General features: G+C 35.0%; 1 protein-coding gene across 1 annotated transcript in view; it reads right to left on the bottom strand.

The window, feature by feature from the left end:
• SDHAF3 (succinate dehydrogenase complex assembly factor 3) overlaps window positions 1-22,970 on the bottom strand; it is a 64,787-nt gene that overhangs the window by 9,277 nt on the left and 32,540 nt on the right. The gene's annotated exons all lie outside the window — the stretch shown is intronic.

The raw sequence follows: 22,970 nt of genomic DNA, 5'->3' as shown, positions 1-22,970 counted from the left end.
ATGAGATGAATGGATAAACAAAACCTGATCTATATATACAATGAAATAATATTTATCCTTAAAAAGGAATGAAGTTGTGGTAATTCTATAACATGGACAAACCTTGAAAACATTACGGTAAGTGAAATAAGCAAGACACAAAAGAATATTATAGGATTCCACTTACACGAAATATGTAGTATAAGCAAATAGAGAGACAGAAAACAGAATAGAGGTTACCATGGGTTGGGAAAACGGGATTTATTGCTTAACATGCATAGTGTTTCTGCTTGGGTAAAAAAGGTTTTGGGTACAGATAGTGGTAAACGATGCACAACACTGTAAATGCAATTAATGTTCATGAATTATATGTGCAAAAAAGGTTGAAATGGCAAATTTTATGTTCTATATTTTTTATCACATTTAAAAAAAGGTTATGCAAGAAGTTCTGCTTCAATTAATGGTGAGGTAGCGTCTATCAGAACAACCCCACAAGATAAACTTGTAAACTTTGGACAGATAATCAAACAACAAACCCAAGACACTGGAGAACAACCAAAGCCACACAGAAAATAAGAAAGAGTTGACTCCAGAAAATGACAGAGAATACTGGATTAGGCTCCCATTTTTATGACTTTTTGTCTAAGATCCCAGTTGGTACTGAGAGGTAACTGAACAATCAGAGGACACTGTGGGATAAGCACAGCAATTGGAAAATTATAAGGGGAAATCTCAGGAAAAAAGAGCTACTGAAAGGGAACCCTGTAAATAAACTGCCAAAATCTCTGGCTAATCCCTTAACCATGAATGCTCAAGACAAGACTCAAACAGCCCAGTTAAGGCATAAAAAGAAAGGAATAGAAATTTCAGCAGCTTCTTGTCAAAGAAGACACAGAGCTTAGAATCTGAGTTCTGCCAGGTAACTGCTTAATAAAATCAATACACTTTTGAAAAAAATAGTGGAATAATGTCTCTACAATGTATCTGTCATTCAGTGTCCAGAAAAAAAAAAAAAATCCAAGATTACTAGAACCATGAAGAAACAGAAAAATGTGATCCATAATTGAGAGAAAAGACAATGCCTGAAATGATTCAGACATTATTGGAAAAGGATTTTTTTTTCTCCACACCCAATGTGGGGCTCCAACTCACAACACTAACATCAAGAGTTGCATGCTCTACTGACTGAGCCAGCTAGGTCCACCTAGTGGAAAAGGATTTTAAAGCAGCTATTATGACTATGTGCAAGTAAGTAAAAATTTTGTCATAACAAATGCATAGATGAGAAATCTCAAAACAAAATGAGGAATGAGTAGAACCAAATGAAAGCTCTAGAACTCAAAAATGCAATATCTGAAATGTCAAAAACCTCACTGAATGGGCTTAATAGCATAAGGTTTTCCATATTGGAGTTGAAAGAAGAAAGATTCAATGAACTTAAAAACATCAGAAGTTATCCAATCTGAAAGAAAAAAAAAACATTAAATAAATTTAAGATCAATGTTATGTGGGATAATGTCAAAACTTTTACATATTTAGGGATGCCTGGGTGGCTCGGTTGAGTGTCTGACTTCGGCTCAGGTCTCTATCTCACAGTCCATGGGTTCGAGCCCCACAAAAGGCTCTGTGCTGACAGCTCAGAGCCTAGAGCCTGCTTCAGATTCTGTTATCTCCTTCTCTCTCTGTCCCTTCTCTGCTTGGCATTGTCTCTCTCAAAAATAAAAAAACATTAAAAAAAATCAAAATATAAATTCAAAAAATCTCTTGAGAAAAAGGAAATACAACACACCAAAACTTACGGGATGCAGAAAGGCCAGTTTTAAGAGGGAAGTTCACAGTGATAAACAACTATATTAAGAAACACCTCAAATAAAAAAAAAATAAACCTAACTTTACACCTGAAGGAACCAAAGAAAATACTAGGCCCAAAGTTCATAGAAAGAGGGAAATAAAGATCAGAGCAGAAATAAATGAAGTAGAGACCAAAAAAAGACAATAGAAAAGTTCAACATAACTAAGAGCTGCATTTTTTTAAAGATAAACAAAACAAACATTTAGCTAGATTTGCCAAGAAAAAAAAAAATACATTACAACCAATACCACAGAAAATACAAAAGATAAAAGAGACTACTATGAACACTTATATGCCAACAGATTGGGACAACCTACAAGATATGGATAATATTTTAGAAACATACAACTTACGAAGACTGAATCATGAATAGAAAATGTGAACAGACCAATTACTAGTAAGAAACAGAATCAGTAAAGTCCAGGACCCAATGGCCTCACTGGTAAATTCAACCAAACATTTAAAAACACCAATCTAACTCAAACTCTTCTAAAAAATAGAAGAGAGAATATTTCCTGTTTTACTCATTTTACAAAACAGCATTACCCTGATACCAAAACCAGACAAAGACACTGCACCACCAGAAAATTAGAAGTCAATATTGCTGATGAACACAGCTGCAAAAATCCTCAACAAAATATTACAAAGCCCAATTCAACAATACATTAAAAGGATCATACACCATAATCAAGTGGGATCTATCCCTGGGACATAGTATGGTTCAATATCCACAAATCAGTGTGACAAATCACATTAACAAGGGATAAAAATCATATCATCTCAGTAGATACAGAAAAAGCATTTGACAAAATTCAATATTCATTTATGATAAAAACTCTCAAACTGAGCATAGAAGGAATGTACCTCACCCTAATAAAGCCCATAAAGAACAAACCCACAGCTAACATCAGACTCATTGATAAAAACCTGAAATCTTTTCCACTAAGAACAAGAAACAAAACAAGGATGCCCATTCTCACCACTTTTATTCAACACTACTGACAGTCCTAGACAGAGCAATCAGGCAGGAAAAATAAAAGGCATCTAAATAGGAAAAAAAGAAGTAAAACTGTCTCTACTGGCAGGTAACATAACATTATAATAAATATAATGAAGACTCCAGCAGAAACTGTTAGTACTAATACAGTAAAATTGCAAGATACAAAATCAATATACAAAAATTAGTTGTATTTCTATACACTAATAATGAACTATCAGAAAGAGAGAGTAAGAAGACAATCCTATTTACAAATGCATCAAAAGGAATAAAATTCTCAGGAATAAATTTAACCAAAGATGTGAAAGACCTGTATACTGACAACAATAAGACCCTGATGATAGAAACCAAAGACACAAATAAATGGAAAGGTATTCCATGCTCATGGACAAGAATTAATATTGCTAACATGTTCATACTACCCAAAGAAATCTACATTTTTCAATGCAATCCCTATCAAAATTTCTGTGGTACTTTCAGAGAAGATGTGTACAGAACCACAAAGTATCCCAAATAGCTCAAATAAACTTGAGAAAAAACAACAAAGCAGGAGGCATTACATTTCCTGATTTCAAACTATACTGCAGAGCTATAGTAATCAAAACAGTACAGTGTTAAAAAAAAAAAAAAAAAAAAGACACATAGATCAAAAGAACAAAATAGAGAGCCCAGAAATAAAACCATGCCTTTATGGTCAACTTACAACAAGGGAGCCAAGACCATACAATGGAGCAAGGACAGTCTCTTCAATAAGTGGCACTGAAAAAACCGTACCCCTACCTTACTCCATACACACAAAAATCAACTCAAAATGGATTAAAGACTTGAATGTAAGATCAGAAACCATAAAACTCCTAGAAGAAAACAGGGGATAACTCCTTGACATCAGTCATGGCAATGATTTTTTGAATTTGATACCAAAAGCAAAGGCAACAAAAGAAAAAATACACAAGTGGGACTGTAGCAAAACAAGAATCTTCTGCATAGTAAAGGGAACCATCAACCAAACAAAAAGGCCACCTATGGAAAAAGAAAATATTTACAAATCATATCTGCTCAGGGGTTAATATCCAAAATCCTTTATCCAATATAAAGGAATACAACTCAATAAAAAAAAAAAATCTGATTAAAAATGGGCAGAGGGCCTAAATAGACATTGTTCCAAATAAGACATACAAATGATCAACCGGTTCATGAAAAGGTACTCAGCATCACTAATCATCAGGGAAATGCAAAACAAAACTACAGTGAGATATTCACCTCATACCTGATAGAACAGCTGACAATGAAAAGATCAGTGTCGGGGAGGATGTAGAGAGAAAAGGGAACTCTATTGCACTGTTGGTGGGAATGTAAAGTGGTGCGGCCACTGTGGAAAACAGTATCAAGTTTCTTCAAAAAATTAAAAATAGAACTACCATATGATCCAGCAATTTCACTACTAGATGTTTATTCAAAGGTCAAGAAAACACTAACTTGAAAAGATATCTGTACTCCCAAGTGCATTGAAACACTATTTACAGTAGTCAAGACATGGAAATAACCTATTTGTCAATGGACAGATAAATGGATAAAGAAAAAGTACTACGTATTCAAATCTGTTGTACATATGAAACTAACACAATATTATATGTCAATATCTCCTTTTTTAAAAAATCTGATGACTCAAACTCATGTTTGTTTAGTGAAATGAAAAAAAAAAAAAAAAAAACAAACCTGGGGAATGATCAACACACATTTTGGGTGGAAAGACTATCACAAACAGAAAAAAGAACACCCCTTCTCCCAGCATTGCTTACTAGTCTGCCCCATGTATTTTCAACATTCCTTTACTGGCAGGATACAAGAAGAAAGTAAAAAATATGCAGATATAGACATATCAACTTTGGGACCATAATATGGGGTATCCAGATACAGGAAGAAGAAGCAATAAAATAAGAATTTTCTAACTAGGTCCCCTGCCAAGGAAATCTACCTCCAGGGAGGGAAGAAACTCAATAGAAAAATACACCACATGAGCTACAGCATTCCTTGGTTTCAAGTTTGGTCATGCTAGCCTCTAAAAATAAAGCTATCCCAGAATTTTCCTTAAATTAGAAGATTTATGGTCTGTCGATGAAAGAAAAGAGGAAAAGGAATGAAAAGAAAAGAAAAAGGAAAGAAAAAAAATGCACTGTGTTTCCTCAGGGTGTTAAGCCATCATGTTGTGCTGTTACAGCAGCCCCAGGAAACTAATACAGCAGTAAACTACTGAAACACGTTGGGAAAAGTCTTCTACAGAAAAAAACTACCCTTCATGCTATGATAACAACTTAGGGTATAACCAAAAGGAAAATTCGGTGCAGTTTGCTAATTCCATTTCTCACTAGAGTTTCTGAAAAAGCAAAGGACCTACAGTACCAGTTTATCAGTGATAAAACAAAATTTTCTGAGACTAGTTCTGCTTTCACTATACTTTCTACTTCTCTACCTGTGTATTAAACGTGAATCCAGCTGATACCACTAAATACTGGCAACAAAGTGAATAGAATCTGTTAGATTATGACTTTAATGTATATAAAAGATAAAAACACATTGTCAGTTTAATACAATTATCTCTAAAGTATTAGTAAACTGACTTCTATTGCACAGGGTTTTTTGGTTTTTTTTGTTTTAAAGAATAAAAGTGAAATGTATGAGATTTTTTATCAGCTTTGGAAATTAATAAAACTAAAAGGATAACCTAAGAAGAGAAACCACAAGATGTACCCCTTAATGGAAATACTTATCACCTATACCAAAAATCAACCTATACCTAATAAGCCTATACATCTAACCCAACTTACAGAATAATGTGTTAAACATCACTATGGAAATTCAATCGGCAAAATCCAAACAACAAAAAACTACAAAACGCACCCGAATCTAAGAGCTAATAAAGGGAAATTAATTTTAAAGAGAGAAACCAAGAAGACACCACCTTAATCAAATGATCAAGGTTAACATCACCAGTAATATGTGATATTGACAGCTTGGTACCACCTGATAATACTGCCCTGAGAAGGGTATACTACCCTCTGTAGTATTTCTCCTATTAACGTACAACCTCAATATAATCGTAAGAAAGCATCAGACAAAGCACAATTAAGGGATTTGTCACAAAATACCGGTAGTTTTCAAATGTTTTAATGTCATGAAGGCAAAGACTAAAAACTGTCATAGACCAGAGGAAACCATGGCAACATGATAGCCAAATGCACTGTGGAGTACTGGATTAGGCCCAGGAATAGAAAAAAAAAAACAAACATTAGTATAAAAACTGGTGAAGCAGAATATACTAAGTAGTTAATGATATTGTACCAATATTAATTTCTTAGTTCTTATAATTACACTATAATTATGCCAGATGTTAACATGTAGGGAAGCTGTACTATTTTTGCCACTCCCAAGTCTCCCAAGTTAACTCCAAAAGTTAAGTTTTTTTTTAATTTCAAAAAAAGGGAGATTTAACAGATATATCAATTACAATGTATCAATTTATTTGGATTCTTATTCAAATAAAAACACTAACAGAGATGACTAGGAAATTTTAACACCTGATTGGATGTTTGAGGATATTAAGAATTACTGCTAATTTTGGAGGTATAATAATGGTATTATCACAATTTTAGAGTTTCTTTTAGAGATAAATGTTAAAATACTTGTGAATAAAATTATATGCTTGTGATTTGCTTTAAAATAATCTGAGGATGAGGGAAGAAAGTCGATGAAGGTACAAATGAAACAAGATTGGCCATAGTTGATAAATGCTGAAAGACACATGGTAGTTTGTTATATCCTCTCTACATGTGTATGTTTGAAATTTTTTCCATTAACTAAAAAAAATGTGTGTATATATATATATACATATATACATATAACTTAAAATAAAATCAGAGGCAAATTTAAATAAACAGAATTAGCCATATATAAATACCATTCAACTAAAACTATTTAAATCACTCCTAAATTTCAATTATGCATTTGAAGTTCAACTTGGCTACAAAGCTTCCCAAGCACTGGAAAGCTACCTTCAGCCTAATCTAAGCACAAGCCTGTGACTCTAGAGTCTCCTCTCATATTGCTTTAACTTCTCTACCCAAAAACCATAGCTCACAATTCTTTTTCTTTCAATGAATGAGGGACATTGTGTCTTTAATGCCAAATTTAAATTAATTTCAATATTATCTGTTCTTTGCCATGTCAACTTCTAAAATAAACTTTTTTTTTCCTCATAAGAGTCATCAGCATTCAAAGAAGAAAACTAGTTTGCTTTGACACTGTCCTTTCCTAATCCTGAGATCTTTATTTCTAATGAGGTCATGATGATTGCCTAGGTAACAAAGTTTTCTCCCTTTTAGTTCCTATTGTTAATTCATGTTGTTTTATCCTCACTCTCTCCTATTGCCAATTAACCATTTCTTTAAGTTTCTCCTTCCTCACTAGTAAGTGTTCATTAGAGAACACACTAAGGTTCTTTAATGGAAAAAAAAAAAGCCTACATTTATCAGCAGTTTTTCTTCTCTCTGTTTCTGGAAATATTTCTTAAATACCTTACCATTACAATAATTTTTAAGCCATACATATTTTTTTAAATCTAAGCATAACATACCAAAATAATTTTTAAATAGGTTTCACAGTTTCCTTACCAAAAGAATAGGATTTCATCTTGATACTTTAGCATGTGCTAGTGAACCCTGATTAAATTCACTTAGTGTACCATTAAATTACGACTTGTATTCATAATGTGAATCACTGGATTTGCACCACCTGCCCCACAAACTAGCATCAAAGTGGAATACGATTCCTTTTACACCTGGCATAAAAAAATTAAGACTGGTTGGTTCTTATGAACAAACCTGGGCCACAATTTTTTAAGATGCCAATAACAAACACTGTTAGTAAGAGAGTAACATTTGAACACAGGACAGTGATAGAGTCACAGAAAGCCAGGAATCAAGTACAAAAATCTATGGACTGTTGACAGCAGAGACTATTGTGAGTGATAGGAATACCAGGACAGAAGAGCTATTAGACCCATTCATATCTTTAAAAAGTCTTATATGTATATAGAGAGATATAAGGGTTGGTCAAATTAAATATGCTACACCTGTACTATAGCATGCAACAGTTTAAAAAAAGCCCCCCAAGGAGCACCTGGGTGGCTCAGCTGGTTAGGAGTCTGACTCTTGGTATGGGTTAAGATCATGATCTCACTGTTCCTGGGACTGAGCCCCACGCTGGGCTCTATGCTGACAGCATGGAGCCCACTTGGGATTCTCTCTCTCCTCTCTGTTCCTCCCCCGCACACGTGCTCTCTCTCTCTAACTCAACAACAACAAAAAAGCTCCCCAAAACATGTGAAAAAAGCAACTTGCAGAATATTATGTAAATGTCATTTGTGTATGTTTTTAAATATGTACAAATTTATATATGTAATAGAATATTTATATATTTATACATGAAAATGAAACTGAAAGGATGCCCACAAAAGTTTGAGGGGTGGTCTTTCATATTTTGTTCTGAACATTTCACCTCTGTAATGTTTTGATCTTTAAATATTATTTAATATATATTATAAAACAATTAAATGGAAGGAAAACAAAACAGAAGCTTTATAGGAGACATTCTGGAGTGGAGGAAGTTACAGCTCTGGTTTTTCATGATTTGCCCTAACAGCAGAAACCAAATCAATTTGCCATAAACATTAACGAAAACTCAAATTCTCACATTTTGTTTAATCACAGATTTACTACTTGGCCCTTGTTGTTTAAAACAAAATTGCAACTGAACAACCCAAAAGACACTCAGAAATGTTTTAATTCTGTAAGAAATCATAATATGATAATCCAAATTGTCAAACTCTAAATTAAAAAAAAAATAACTGTTTCACAGAACAGTTTTAGAAAAGCTAAATTTAGAAAAGCATTTTTCATAGGCCCCTTCTAAAAGTGATAACAAGTGGTTTAAGAAGCCTATCTTTCTTTTGAACTACATATTATATATATTATTAATTCCCCTTATAAGGTAGGCATATATGGTGTTGCCATGCCCACAATTTCCTGGAAAGCTAAAATAAGTAATTTTTCAGAGTTTTGCTAAATTAAATTATTTGTACTCCTTCAATGTAAACTCCAAAAGAGAAAGACACCTACTAGATCCCTCCCAAAAATTATTTAATTACTGTAAAGCTTTATTCAGCAACATCAAACCAAAAAAGTTTAGAACATTTAGTCAAGCTTTCCCCGGAGAACTGATTAAAAATGCCATACCTCCTGAAGGAACAAAAACAACAAAAACACCCCCCCCATAAGAACCTGAAAGTTACCTGAATTACAATAATTCAAAGACACCTTAGAGATTTGAAGCACAGCTGCCCAAGTCATTAATACAGAATATTTAATATTACAGAAAAAAGGAATCTATGTTGTCAGTAATAAATTTGATTTTTTGGTTCTCTGACAGATTTTATTATTTTCATGTCAGTGATGACAGATCATTTTTATGGCACAAAACATATGAAATACCACCTGTGTTATTTCCTAACACCCAAATAGTTATAATCATCACACTGATTCACAGAATGCAAACAACAAGAAAAGAAAGTAGCATCAGTGTCATGAATAACTATTTCTCAGGTGTCCATGAAGCTGGGCCCCTCTGGAATCAAGTTCCCCAGGTTCCTCTGCCCAGTGAAGGGAAAGAAACTCAGGATTCACTTGTGACTCCAGGGATTAGCAAAAAAAAAAAAAAAAAAAGGTGGTAGCTGCTACTCACAGCACAGCAAAAAGAGAAAGAGAGACACTAAACACATTAACATGGAAGGTTCCTTCCTGGCTAAGGATGTAGTAAGGAAACGTAGAGAAGGTCTGGTTCACAAATGTTCTTTATACTTGTTTACGATGAATTCTGTATGTCTTTGACATTAGACACATACAAATCAAATATTTCACAATAGCAGAAATGAGAAGTCAGTAAAAACTAAATACATTTCTGTTTATGTTTCATTCAAAAGTTCCTGGAAGCTTAATACTAGCATCGTACTTAAGATGAATATTTTTACACAAGGTACCTTACTTAAAAGGCAACTCTTTACTGCCTAAAAACATACACATAATATTTCAAAAAATATATTACCCTGATCATTTTTTAAAACTATGAAGGTAAGGGGCTCAGTTGATTGAGCATCTAACTCTGGACTTAGGCTCAGGTTATGATCTCATGGTTTGTGAGATCAACCTCCATGTTAAAAGAAAATTTGAGGAAAAAAAAACTATGAAGGTAAAAGTATTGTTTGTACCTTTTATGCTTTATTTAGGAACTTTATTCTTTCATACCATGATTTGCTTTGGTAAGTTTTATAATACTTTATTATGTTCTAGATATAGAATTAAATGTATAATACTATGATCCATTAACACAGGAAATTTTAAAATGATAAAAACTATTATCAAGCTAATAACCTGGACATCTCTATTAATCAGAAGTACCAAATATGTATAGTACAGGATTATTGTGAGAATTAAATGATTAACAGTTAATATTTTTAAAAGGCATTTGTATTCAGTGTATAAAATACTGCAGAATTCTCTTTGTTGGTTACGTGTCTTTGTGAACACTCTTGCCTAGAATGTTCTCACAGCCAGCTTCTTACCCTCAAGTCACACCATAAATGTCTCTTCCTCAGAAAGGCCTTCCTGACCCCTTCCTATATAACCCTGGCACTCTTTTCCTTGGTACCGTACATTTCCTGCTCAGTACTGATCCTAATCTGATCTTTTCATTTCCCCCACTAGAATGAGAAGTCCATGAAAACAGGGACACACTTATTTTTTTCACTATATTCCCTTCATCTAACATGGTGCCTATATCAAAGAAAGTGCTCAGTCATTACCATATTAATGATAAATAATGAATGTTGTCCAAATATCTACCAGAAACTGCTCTTTCAGGGTATTAGAGATACAAAGTTAATGCCTAGTCTTCAAATACACCTACTTTATCTAGTTTTTCTTAAAGATTCATAACTTAAGATTTGATATCTTCAGTGTATGGAAACATCCATACACACCCCAATATCTTATTTCTCACTGATGACATTTTCAAAGGTTATCTTTGCTCAATGGTTGTTAAACATTTTGGTCTCAGAACTTTATACTCTTAAATACAAGGTAAAAGTTTTTGCTTAAGTAGATTATATCTACCAATATTCACCATACTAGAAATTAAAACATTTTTAAATTATTCATTAAAATGTATTATCAATAAACTCAATGTAACAGCACATTTTTATGAAAAATAACTTTTCAAAAACAAAACCTCTTAGAAGAGTGATGCTGGGGCGCCTGGGTGGCTCATTCGGTTGAGCGTCTGACTTCGGCTCAGGCCATGATCTCGCGGTCTGTGGGTTCGTGCCCCGCGTCGGGCTCTGTGCTGACAGCTCAGAGCCTGGAGCCTGTTTCGGATTCTGTGTCTCCCTCTTTCTCTGACCCTCCCCTGTTCATGCTCTCTCTCTGTCTCAAAAATAAATAAATATTAAAAAAAAAAAAAAAAAAGAAGAGTGATGCTGTTTTATATTTCTGCAAATCTGATGACTGGTTTACTCAAAAGGCAGCTACAGTCTCTTTTCTGTTGTACTATGTAATTTGGATTGAAGTATATGAAGAAAATCTAACCTCACATTGATTAATAGTTGGAAAAAGGATCCATTTTTAGTACTTTTTCTGATAATTGTGGATAATATTGAGACTACACCAAAACTAAACAAATGGTAGTTTCTGAAAGGTTGTAATATACCATATATCAATGAATTTTTCCTACTCTATTACATTAAAATTCATCATTCCATTTCACCCTTTGAATGAAGTTTTTATCCCAACGTGATTCTGTAATACCATGCACTGGTCATTTGTAAAATAGTGCTAAGTTATGCCAATCTCCCAAATGCTGACATTTTACTACACAATATTTTTAAATTACACTTATTAATATCACCACTGATAAAATGAGAAAAATCTTTGTCTTGGGAACTGTCAAGCTTACAGTGCTAGATACAAGTTTTCCAAAATCCTAATTTTTTACCTAAAAGGTCAAATTTTATCTTCGGCAATCAATATCAGTAATTTTCCATGAAGTAATAGGCTCACTCCACTAACTTTTGAAAAAATGTCTGCAAATACCCAAGTCCAAATAATGATTACCTGCCAGTTCTTTTAGGTAAAAATTGTATACAATTTAAAAAATGAGTAATTTAACTTGCAACTCAAATATCTTTATCAGTGCTTTGACTCAAGAAAATCATTATACTTTGGTATGAAGCCAAACTGTTTCATGAGTACTTCCTGTTTCTTCACACAGAATATTAAAAGGACATGTACTCAAAGGTAAAGGTTTAATAAAGTAACATTTACTGTTTCGTTAGGCACATTCTTAAACAAAATTCGCTTTTAAAAAAATGCAAAGGATTTCAGGGAAGATCCAGAAGAGGATCCTGAGCTCCCTTCATCCCAGACGCAACAAGATATCAGCTACATGTACACAGCTAGCTCTGAAAATGACCTGAAGACTAGCAGAAGAGACCTTCTGCAAGTAATCAGAGATAGGAGCCCACACTGAAAAGATAGGAGGGGTGGAGACTCCAGCAAGACTAAATATAAATGGGAGGACACCCCAAGCACAGAAAAGTCAGAAGATCAGACACACACTGGCAATGGTGACCACATTGAGAAGATCAGTCCCCATAACACCTGGCTTTGAAAACAAGTGAGGCTTAACTTCAGGAGCTTTTCAAATAAGTGGGACTTAATTCCAGGCACTTTAGAATTCATTGGGCTTAATACCACGGAAAGTCAACATTGATAGGAAACTGAGTCCCTGACCTTAAAGAGTCAGCATGATAATAAACTGGGCTGGAGACACAGCACAGAAGCAGCACTTTGAAAAGTGCCTAGGAAATATGTGAATGAAGTTTATTTACTAATCTCAGAACCTGTGCTGAAAGGGCAGGGATCTTCAGGAAGTTTCTCCAAAAACAAAGTGGTAGCAGGTCCCAACCTAGATAGCCAGACATTTGTGGAAGCCAGCACTAACAGCATCTACCTTGCTAGTACCATATGCCTGGCCCCTACATTTCCCTGAGGACCCACCCATCCAGCCTGCCTGCCTTGGCTGACTTCTGTCCAAAGCAGCTCCAGCCCCACCACACCCTGCAAGCAGCCTCAGCAGGGACCATCGCTCCAAAGTGACTACTGCTCTGAGGAGAGGGGTAGGTAACCATACACACCAGCATGCCCGCAGTTCTTGTGTAGCTGGGCCTCTCAGCTGGTCTGGTTGCACAGGGAGAAAGCCCTGCCTTTCAATGCATCTTCAAGTGTGGCTGAGGGGTTAACTGCAGGTACCTAGTCTGACTGCTGGCCCCACCCACCTGCAGGCTTGTGGTGGCCCAGAGAAGCCTCTCAATAGCACAGGGACCAAACCTGGCCAGGTACACCCATAGCAAGCTAAGCAGGTCATTGCAGGTGGCTGGGCTGAAACCAAACACAGTCACAACAGTAGGGTGCATGCAGTCCACACAGAAGATACCCTGGAGCACCTGGTTCTGATGACCAAAGGGGACTGGGCTCCAGGGCACCACAGGATCTTCTGTACACAAAGCCTCTACTGTCAAGACCAGGAGATGGAACCGACTTCTCTAATACATAGGAACAAACACAAGAGTTAGACAAAATCAGGAGACAGAGGAATATGTCCTAAATGAAAAAAAGAGGACAAAATGACAAAAAAAAAAAAAATGGATGAAATAAAATGGAGACAAGCAAAATGTCTGATAAATAATGCAAAGTAATAATCATAGATACCCACTGGACTTGAGAAAGGAGTGTTAAGAACTGAGAACTCAGAGAATATAAAAAATCCATAGAGCTGAATAATTCAAGAAATGAAAAAAATACACTAGAGGAAATCCACAGATTAGAGGATGCAGAAGAATGGATCAGCAATTTGGAAGATAGGATAATGGAAAGCAACTAAGATGAACAGCAAAAAGAAAAAAATAGTAATAAAAAATAAGAATAGGTTAAGGGAATTCAGTGCCACTATCAAGTGTAATAATATTTGTATTATAGGGATTCCTAAAAGAGAACTGAGAAAGAAGGGGACAGAAATGTGTTTGAAGAAATAATAGCTGAAAACTTCCCCAATTTGGGGAAGAAAACAGACAACCAGATTCAGGAAGCACAGAAATCCCCTAAACCAAGATTAACCCCAGGAGGTCCACACCAAGACATATAATAATTGAGACGGCAAAAAGTAATGATAAAAAATTCTAAAAGCAGCAAGAGAAAATAAAAGAGGTATATAGAAGAGTTACAAAGAAACTTCATAAGATTATCATAAGACTGTCAGCTGATTTATCAGCAGAAACTTTGCTGGTATATTCAAATTCCTAAGAGGAAAAAAACCTGCAACAAAGAATACTCTACCCAGCAAAGTTATCACTAAGAATAGAATGAAAAATAAAGAGTTTCCCAGACAAACAAGAGTTAAAGGAGTTCATCACCACTAAACCAGCCTAAGAAATGTTAGAGGGGCTTAAAGTGAAAAGTCTATAACCAAAAGGAAATTATAAAAGCAAATATATAGTAAAGGAAATGTAGTAGATTAATCACTTATAAAGCTGGTATGGAGATTAAAATACAAAAGTAGTAAAATGAATTATGTCGATAAAATTAGTCAAGAGACACTAAATAAAAAGATGTAAAATATGCAATCATATACACAAAATATGGAGGGGAGGTAAAAATGGAGCACTTTTAGAATGTATTTGAACTTAAGTGACCATCAACTTAATATAGACAGATATACACATGTATACCACTCCAATGTAACAACAAATAAAAAACCTATTATACACACAAACAAAGCCATCAAACACAGGCAAAGAGAGCAAAAAAAGAGGAACCAAAAGAACTATAAAAACAACCAGAAAACAGTTAACAAAATGGCAATAAGTACATACCTAACAAAAATTACTTTAAGTGTAAATGGACTAAATGCTCCACTAATAAGACATATGCGACTGAATAGATTTAAAAAAAAAAAAAAAAAGATCCATCTATATGCTGTCTATAAGAGACTTGCTTCAGACCTGAAGATACATACAGGTTAAAAGGGGGAAAAAAATGGAAAACATAGATCATGCAAATGAAAAAAAAAAAACAAAAACAAAACTTGGTAGCAATAATTATATCAGACAAAATACATTTTATTTTATTATTTTTTTAATGTTTATTTATTTTTGAGAGAGAGAGAGAGAGCTCAAGTGGGGAAGGGGCAAAGAGGGAGACACAGAATCTGAAGCAGGCTCCAGGCTCCAGGCTCCGAGCTGTCAGCACAGAGCCCAACGTGGGGCTCAAACTCATGAACCACGAGATTATGACCTGAGCTGAAGTCAGACGCTTAACCAACTGAGCCACCCAGGCACCCCAGACAAAACAGATTTTAAAACAGACTATAAAAAGTCGACAAAGTGTACTATGCAATAGAGGGAACTATCAAACAAAAAGACATAACAAGTGTCAATAAGCACCCAACACTGCAACATGTAGATAGATAAAGCAACCATTAACATAGAGGGAGAAATTGACAACAATATAACAATAGTAGGGAATTTTAACATCCACTTACATCAATAAATAGATCAGACAGAAAGTCAAAAGGAAACAATGGCTCTGAACAACACAACAGACCAGATGAACCAGATATATAGAACATTCCATCCCAAAACAGCAGAATATACATTATTTTCAAGTGCAAATGGACTATTCTCCAGGATAGAACATATGTTAGGCCACAAAATAACTCTCAATAAATTACTCAAGAGACACAAAAAGATATAAAATACGAAGTCATATACATAAAACGTAGAGGGGAAAGTAGAGTTAAGAAGATTGAAATGTCATGCATCTTTTCCAACCACAATGATATAAAATTAGAAGTTTAAAAAAATCTAGAAAGGACACAAATGCATAGAGGGTAAGCAACATGCTACTAAATAATGAATGGGTTAACCAAGAAAGCAAGGAAGAAATAAAAAAATACATGGAGACAAGTAAAAATGAAAACACACAATCCAAAATTTTTGGGACACAGCAAAAACAGTTCATAGCAATACAGACCACCTCAACAAAATAAAAAATCTTAAAGAAAAAGAATAAAACAAAGACTAAACTAGTAGAAGAAAGGAAATTATAAAAGAGATTAAAGCATAAATAAATGAAAGAGACTAATACACAACACACACACACACACACACACACACACACGAAAAGATTAATGAAACCAAGAGCTGTTTCTCTGAAAAGATAAAATTGATAAACCTTTAGCCAGACTCATCAAGAAAAAGAGGACTCAAAATCAGAAATGAAGAAAGAGAAATAATAATTGACACCATAGAAATACAAAGAACTGTAAGAAAATATTATGAAAATGAATATGCCAACAAATTGGACAATTTAGGAGAAATGGGTAAATTCCTAGAAATATACATCCTTCAAAAACTAAATGAGGAAAAAAATAAAATCTGAACAAATCAATTGCTAGTAACAAAACTGAATCACAAATCACGAAACTCCAAACAAAAGTCCAGGACCAGATGACTTCACAGATGAATTCTACCAAATATTTAAAGAAGAGTTAATACCTACTCTTCTCAAACTATTCCAAAAAATAAAAAGGGGCACCTGGGTGGTTCAGTCAATTAAGTGTCCAACTTTGGTTCAGGTCATGATCTCACAGTTCGTGAGTTTGAGCCTCATGTCGGGCTCTGTGCTGACAGCTCGGAACCTGGAGCCCACTTCAGATACTGTGTTCCCTCTCTCTCTTCCCCCTCCTGCTTACAATCTCTCTCTCTCTCTCTCTCTCTCTCTCTCTCTCAAAAATAAATAAAAACATTAAAATTTTTTAAATAGAAAAATAAAAAAGAAAAAGGAAAAGGAAAACTTCTACAAGACCAGCATTACCCTGTACCAAAACCCAACAAAGACACTATAAAAAGAAAACCGTAGGCCAATACCCCTGGTGTGTGTAGATGCAGAAATCCTCAACTAAACAAACCAAATTCAAAAATACATTTAAAATACCATTCACTATGATCAAGTAGGATTTATTCCAGGGATGCAAGGGTGGTTTAATATTCACAATCAGTGTGATACACCAAAATCACAAGTATAAAACCATACGATCATCTCAATAGATGCAGAAAAAGCATGTGACAACAGAAAAAGCACAACCATCCATTCATGATAAAAGCCCTGAGCAAAGTGGATTTAAAGGGAACATACCTCAACATAATAAAAGTCATATATGAATAACTCACAGCTAACATCATACTCAATGGTGAAAAACAGAAAGCTTTTCCTCTAAGATCAGAAACAAGGCAAGGATGTCCACTCTCACCACTTCTATTTAACATAGTACTGGAAGTCCTGGCTATAGCAATCAGCAAATAAGAAAAAGAAATAAAAGGCATCCAAAATGGTTAGGAAGGAGCAAAACTGTCACTATTTGCAGATGACATACTATATAGTTATTAGAATGAATGAATTCAGTAAAGTTGCAAGATACAAAATTAACATACAGAAACCAGTTGCATTTCTACAAAGTAATAATGAAGTAGCAGAAAGAGAAAATAAAAAAAAAAACAAAACAATCCTAATTACAACTGCACCAAAAAGAACATAACTAGGAATAAATTTAACTGAGGAGGTTAAAGACCTATACTCTGAAATTTGCAAGACATTTATAAAAGAAATTGAAGATGACAAAAGGAAATGTATACCATGTTCATAGACTGGAGGAATATTGTTAAAATGTCCAAACTACCCAAAGCAATCTACACATTCAATGTAATCCCTATAAAAATACCAATGTTTTCAAAATACCAATGTTCTTCACAGAACTGGATCAAATAATACTAAAACTTGTATGGAACCACAGAAGACCCTGAATAGCCACAGTAATTTTGAAAGAGGAAAACAAAACTGGGGATATAACAACGCAAGATTTCATGATATACTACAAACTACAGTAATCAAAACAGTATGTTACTGACAAAAAAAAAAAAAAAAGACATATAGGTCAACAGAGCAGTAGAGAGAGCCCAGAAATAAATCCATGGCTATATCATCAATTAATCTATGACAAAAGAGTCAAGACTATACAGTGGAAAAAAGATATTTTTTTAACATTTATTCATTTTTTGAGAGGGAGAGAGCACAAGCGGGGGAGAGGCAGAGAGAGAGGGAGACACAGAATCTGAGGCAGGCTCCAGGCTTTGAACTGACAGCACAGAGACTGACATGGGGCTCGAACCTATGGACTGTGAGATCATGACCCAAGCCGAAGTCGGACACTTAGCTGACTGAACCACCCATGCGCCCCAACAGTATTTTCAATAAATGGTGCTGGGAAAACTGGACAGCTATATGGAAAAAACAATGAAACCAAACCCCTTTCTTATACCATATACAAAAATAAACTCAAAATTGATTAAAAACCTAAATGTGAAACCTGAAATCCTAAAACTCCTAAAGAAAACATAGGCAGTAATCTCTTGGACATTACCCCTAACAATGTATTTATGGAGAGGTCTCCTTGGGCAAGGGAAATAAAGCAAAAAATAAGCCACTGGAACTACACCACAATAAAATGTTCTTGCACAGGAAAGGAAACCATCAACAAAGCAAAAAAGCAATCCAGTGAATGGAAGAAGTCATATTTGCAAATGATATACCTGATTAGGGTCTAATATCCAAAATATATTTAAAAACCCCTACAAGTCAACACTAAACAAATAAACAAACAAACAATCCAATTCAAAAATGGGCAGAGGACCTGAACAGACATTTCTCCAAAGAAGACATACAGATGGCCATCAGGCACATGAAAAACTGCTCAACATCACTAATCATCAGGGAAATGCAAACCAAAATCACAGTGAAATATCACCTCACATCAGTCAGAATGGCTAGTAGCAAAAAAAAAAAAAAAAAAAAAAAAAAAAAAAATGTTGGTAAAGACGTGGAGAAAGGGAATACTTATGCACTGTTGGTGGGAATGTAAACTGGTGCAACCAGTGTGCAAAACAGTATGGAGGTTCCTAAAAAAATTAAAAATAGAAATACCATGTGATCCAGTAATTCCACTACTGGGTATTTATGCAAAGAAAACAAAAACTTTAATTCAAAAACATACATAACCCAATATTTACAACACCCAAGGTACAAAAGCAACTCAAGTGTCCACTGATAGATGAAAGAATGGAGACAGGATACACATACACACACGCAAATGTAAACACACACACACACACACATATACACACACAATGTAATATTTCTGGGCCCCGAAAAAGAATGAGGTCTTGCCATTTTCAACTACATGAATGGACAGAGGGGGTATTACGCTAAGTGAAATAAGTCATATGGGGAAAGACAAATCCCATATGATTTCACTTTTATTTGGAATCTAGAGAACAAAATGAACAAAGGGAAAAAAAACTTCTTAAATACAAAGAACTTATAGTTGCCAAATGGGAGATTGGGGTAGGGTGGGGAGGGATAGAAATGGGTGAACTGATCAAGGGGATTAAGAGGTACAAACTTAGTTATGAAATAAGTAAGTCATGGAGATTAAAAGTACAGCATAGGGAATATAGTCAATAATATTGTAATAATGTTGCACGGTGACAGATGGTGACTACACTATTGTGGTAAGCACTAAGTAATGTATATAACTGTCAAATCAGTGCTGTACACTGGAAACCAATATGACATTATTAACTATATACTTCAATAAAAAAAGAAAACTGCAGGGGACCCTGTGTGGCTCAGTCGGTTAAGTGTCCGACTTTGGCTCAGGTCATGATGTCATGGTTCATGGGTTCGAGCCCTGCATCGGGATCTGTGCTGACAGCTCAGAGCCTGGACCCTGCTTTGTGTCTCCCTCTCTCTCTGCTCCTCCCTCACCATGCTCTCTCTCTCTCTGAAAAATAAATAAACATTTTTTAAAAATTAAAAAAAAAAAACCCTGCAGGGCGCCTGGGTGGCTTAGTGGGTTAAGTGTCCCACTCTTGATTTCAGCTCAGGTCATGATCTCATTGTTTGGTTCTTAAGCTCAAGCCCTGTGTCAGGCTCTTCTCTGACAGTGCAGAGACTGTCTGGGATTCTCTCTCTCTCCCTCCCTCTCTGTCCCTCCCCTGCTTGCTTGCTTGCTCTCTCTCTCAGAATAATTTTTTTTTTTAAGTGAGGAAAAGAAAACTGCAAGTGCAAAGCCTTTTACCTGTGCCCTGGCCTCAATTTGTGCCCAAGTGCCATTAATTTTACCCATCACTAGTTCTGAACCATTAGTTGCACTTTTATTTTTTTAATTTTTTCTAATGTTTATTTTTGAAAGAGAGAGGGACAGAGGGTGAGCAGGAGAGGGGCAGAGAGAGAGGGATACACAGAATCTGAAGCAGGTTCCAGGCTCTGAGCTGTCAGCACAGAGTCTGATGTGGGGCTCAAACTCACGAACCATGAGATCATGACCTGAGCTGAAGTCAGATACTCAACCAACTGAGCCACCCAAGCACCCCTAAACATTATTCTAATGAACCAAGTAAGAAAGTGTAGCATTATCATTGTCACAATGATATTATATGAACTACCCAGAAACCACTTATCTATAACCAAAAAAAAACCAAAAAACAAATAATCACTAAAAGAGACTGTATGATTAAGTGTATAAAAGATGAACTTAGGGGGCACCTGGGTGGCTCAGTCGGTTGAGCATCCGACTTTGGCTCAGGTCATGATCTCACGGTTCATGAGTTCAAGCCCTGCATCGGGCTCTGTGCTGACAGCTCAGAGCCTGGAGCCTGTTTCAGATTCTGTGTCTCCCTCTCTTTCTCTGACCCTCCCCCGTTCATGCTCTGTCTCTCTCTGTCTCAAAAATAAATAAATGTTAAAAAAATAAATAAAAAAAAATGAACTTAGGATATTTACTGGTAGGTTCAAAAAGAAATAACAGGAAAAGAAAACAAAAATTTGTTTATAAAACAACACAATAAAAAACTAAAAGGCATGAGGAAAACACAAAGCTGAAGTGTACAACCATCCTTAACACTCCTCTTTAAATGCCTTGGCATGAAAAACAGCACTACATTTTATAAAATGTTATCAAGCATTTTCAAGTGACAGAGTAACTGGATCAAATGAGTATTTTGATCCCCTAAGTGTGACGTTATGGTGGAGAAAGTTCTACCATTACAAAAACTTAGTTATAAAAGCCCATATACGTCACTCAGTATGTGTAATTATTTTTGGACTTGCCATTTCTTCAAATTCCAAGGATGGTGACTATTATTTCTACTATTCTACAAGATCCTTCATCATCTGGCCCCCGCTTATGTCACCAGCCTCATTACAAACTCCCTATAGTTCCCAAATACATCCCATTCTCATTCCTGCAACAACAGCAGGCATATATTGCCTCTATTTGGAATGTCCTTACTCATTTGGCATAAGACTTCAAGATTCAGCTCATGTGTCACTTTCTTCTCCATTACATCTGTACCCATACCCCATTTGCCTCTGGTGCTCCCCTGACACTCTGCATACATTCTTTAGAGCACACATCTTACAGCAGGTTATTTATGTTATGTTCTTCATGTAAGACTTCGAAGGCAAAGACCTGGAGGCAAAGGAGCAGGCCTAGACACTCACGCCTCCAGAGTCCAGCATTACAAAGTTTTAATATATGTTTATTAAAGAAAACAAGCAGGGAAAAGGAATAAAATGTGCTGGCCAACTAAAACCCACGTTCTCAATTCACCTGACAAATTTTGTCTCACAAGGGAAATCACTAATTTAGCATTACAGTCTGTATATTACCTCTTACATTTCACAAAACACACAACTTGACAAATGTGAATGGATGAACTTGCAAATCTAAGTACCAGAATTCAGATCCTGATTTGTCCCAATGAAATGAAGATACTCAGTATTAATAAAAATGTGATTATCTGGGGGTGGTTTTCATTTCTCCTTTATTGTGTTTCACAAAATCTCCTCTAAGATTTTTTGTAGTTTTTTTAATTAAAAAAAAAATAGTAAAAGGCAGGAAAGTCTCTTTAATCCTATATTTGAGTCAAATGTTAATTTTTAAGTAAACAAAATACTTTAAAAACCATATAAAGAAATACTAAATAGTAACAAAAATGAAGAAAAGCAACAAAACAAAAACAGGAAAATTTATTTCAGATATGCTAATCTTAAGTCAAGAAATTTATTTTACCAGTATATAAATACAAGTATAACCTGGTTTCTTAAAACTAAACTTCAAAGCAGTTCCAAGGATGTCTATGCCTTCCTCTCTTCCCTCCTCCATGTAAAACCTGCATCACTAAACATAATAGTCTCAGTAAATACTCAGATAATACTCAGTAAATACTCAGTAAATACTTTAGCTTTTAATTTTTATTTAAAGGCTAAAATGTAGCCATTATGTATGTATAAACTTTCTCAAATGATGATAGATTTTAAACCTGCTTAACAAAAAACAGTTTTCAGAGGATGATTCTCATTGAGATACCATCTCTTTGCTTTTCAAACAGCTACAGTTTAATCTTTTAAAAAGTGAGTTACTCCTTCACTGATCAAAGAACTCCAAGCTACTGTTTTCCATTAGAGCTTCCTCATAGCCAATGTAACATTTCAACTATGTTCCTAATATATTTATTTTGCCACTCTTATTGTAGTTTAAGTTCACTACACAATTGCTTTATATGACAATAGTATATGGCTTCAGTGTGCAGAAATTATGAGAAATTATGTTAGTCTGTCCTCCCTCCATCCCCAAACTGGTAGACTGGTTTTACTCCAAAACTTCACTCTTAGTTAATTCAAACAATTCATCAAAAGGACTACCAGCATAACTGTCACAGCTATATAAAAGAACCATGAATCAGCACACCTTTAGTTTGGGGATAATTATCACCTTGCCACTATACATTCAGAAACAATGACATTAAATACAGTCATTCTCTTACATTAGAAACCACATTGGTGTCCTATTTCTCACTGGATC

This window comes from Panthera onca, chromosome A2, assembly GCF_046562875.1.
Source record: "Panthera onca isolate mPanOnc1 chromosome A2, mPanOnc1 haplotype 2, whole genome shotgun sequence".
In the NCBI taxonomy this organism is placed as follows: Eukaryota; Metazoa; Chordata; class Mammalia; order Carnivora; family Felidae; genus Panthera; species Panthera onca.
This window is presented reverse-complemented; position numbering and strand designations above follow the sequence as displayed.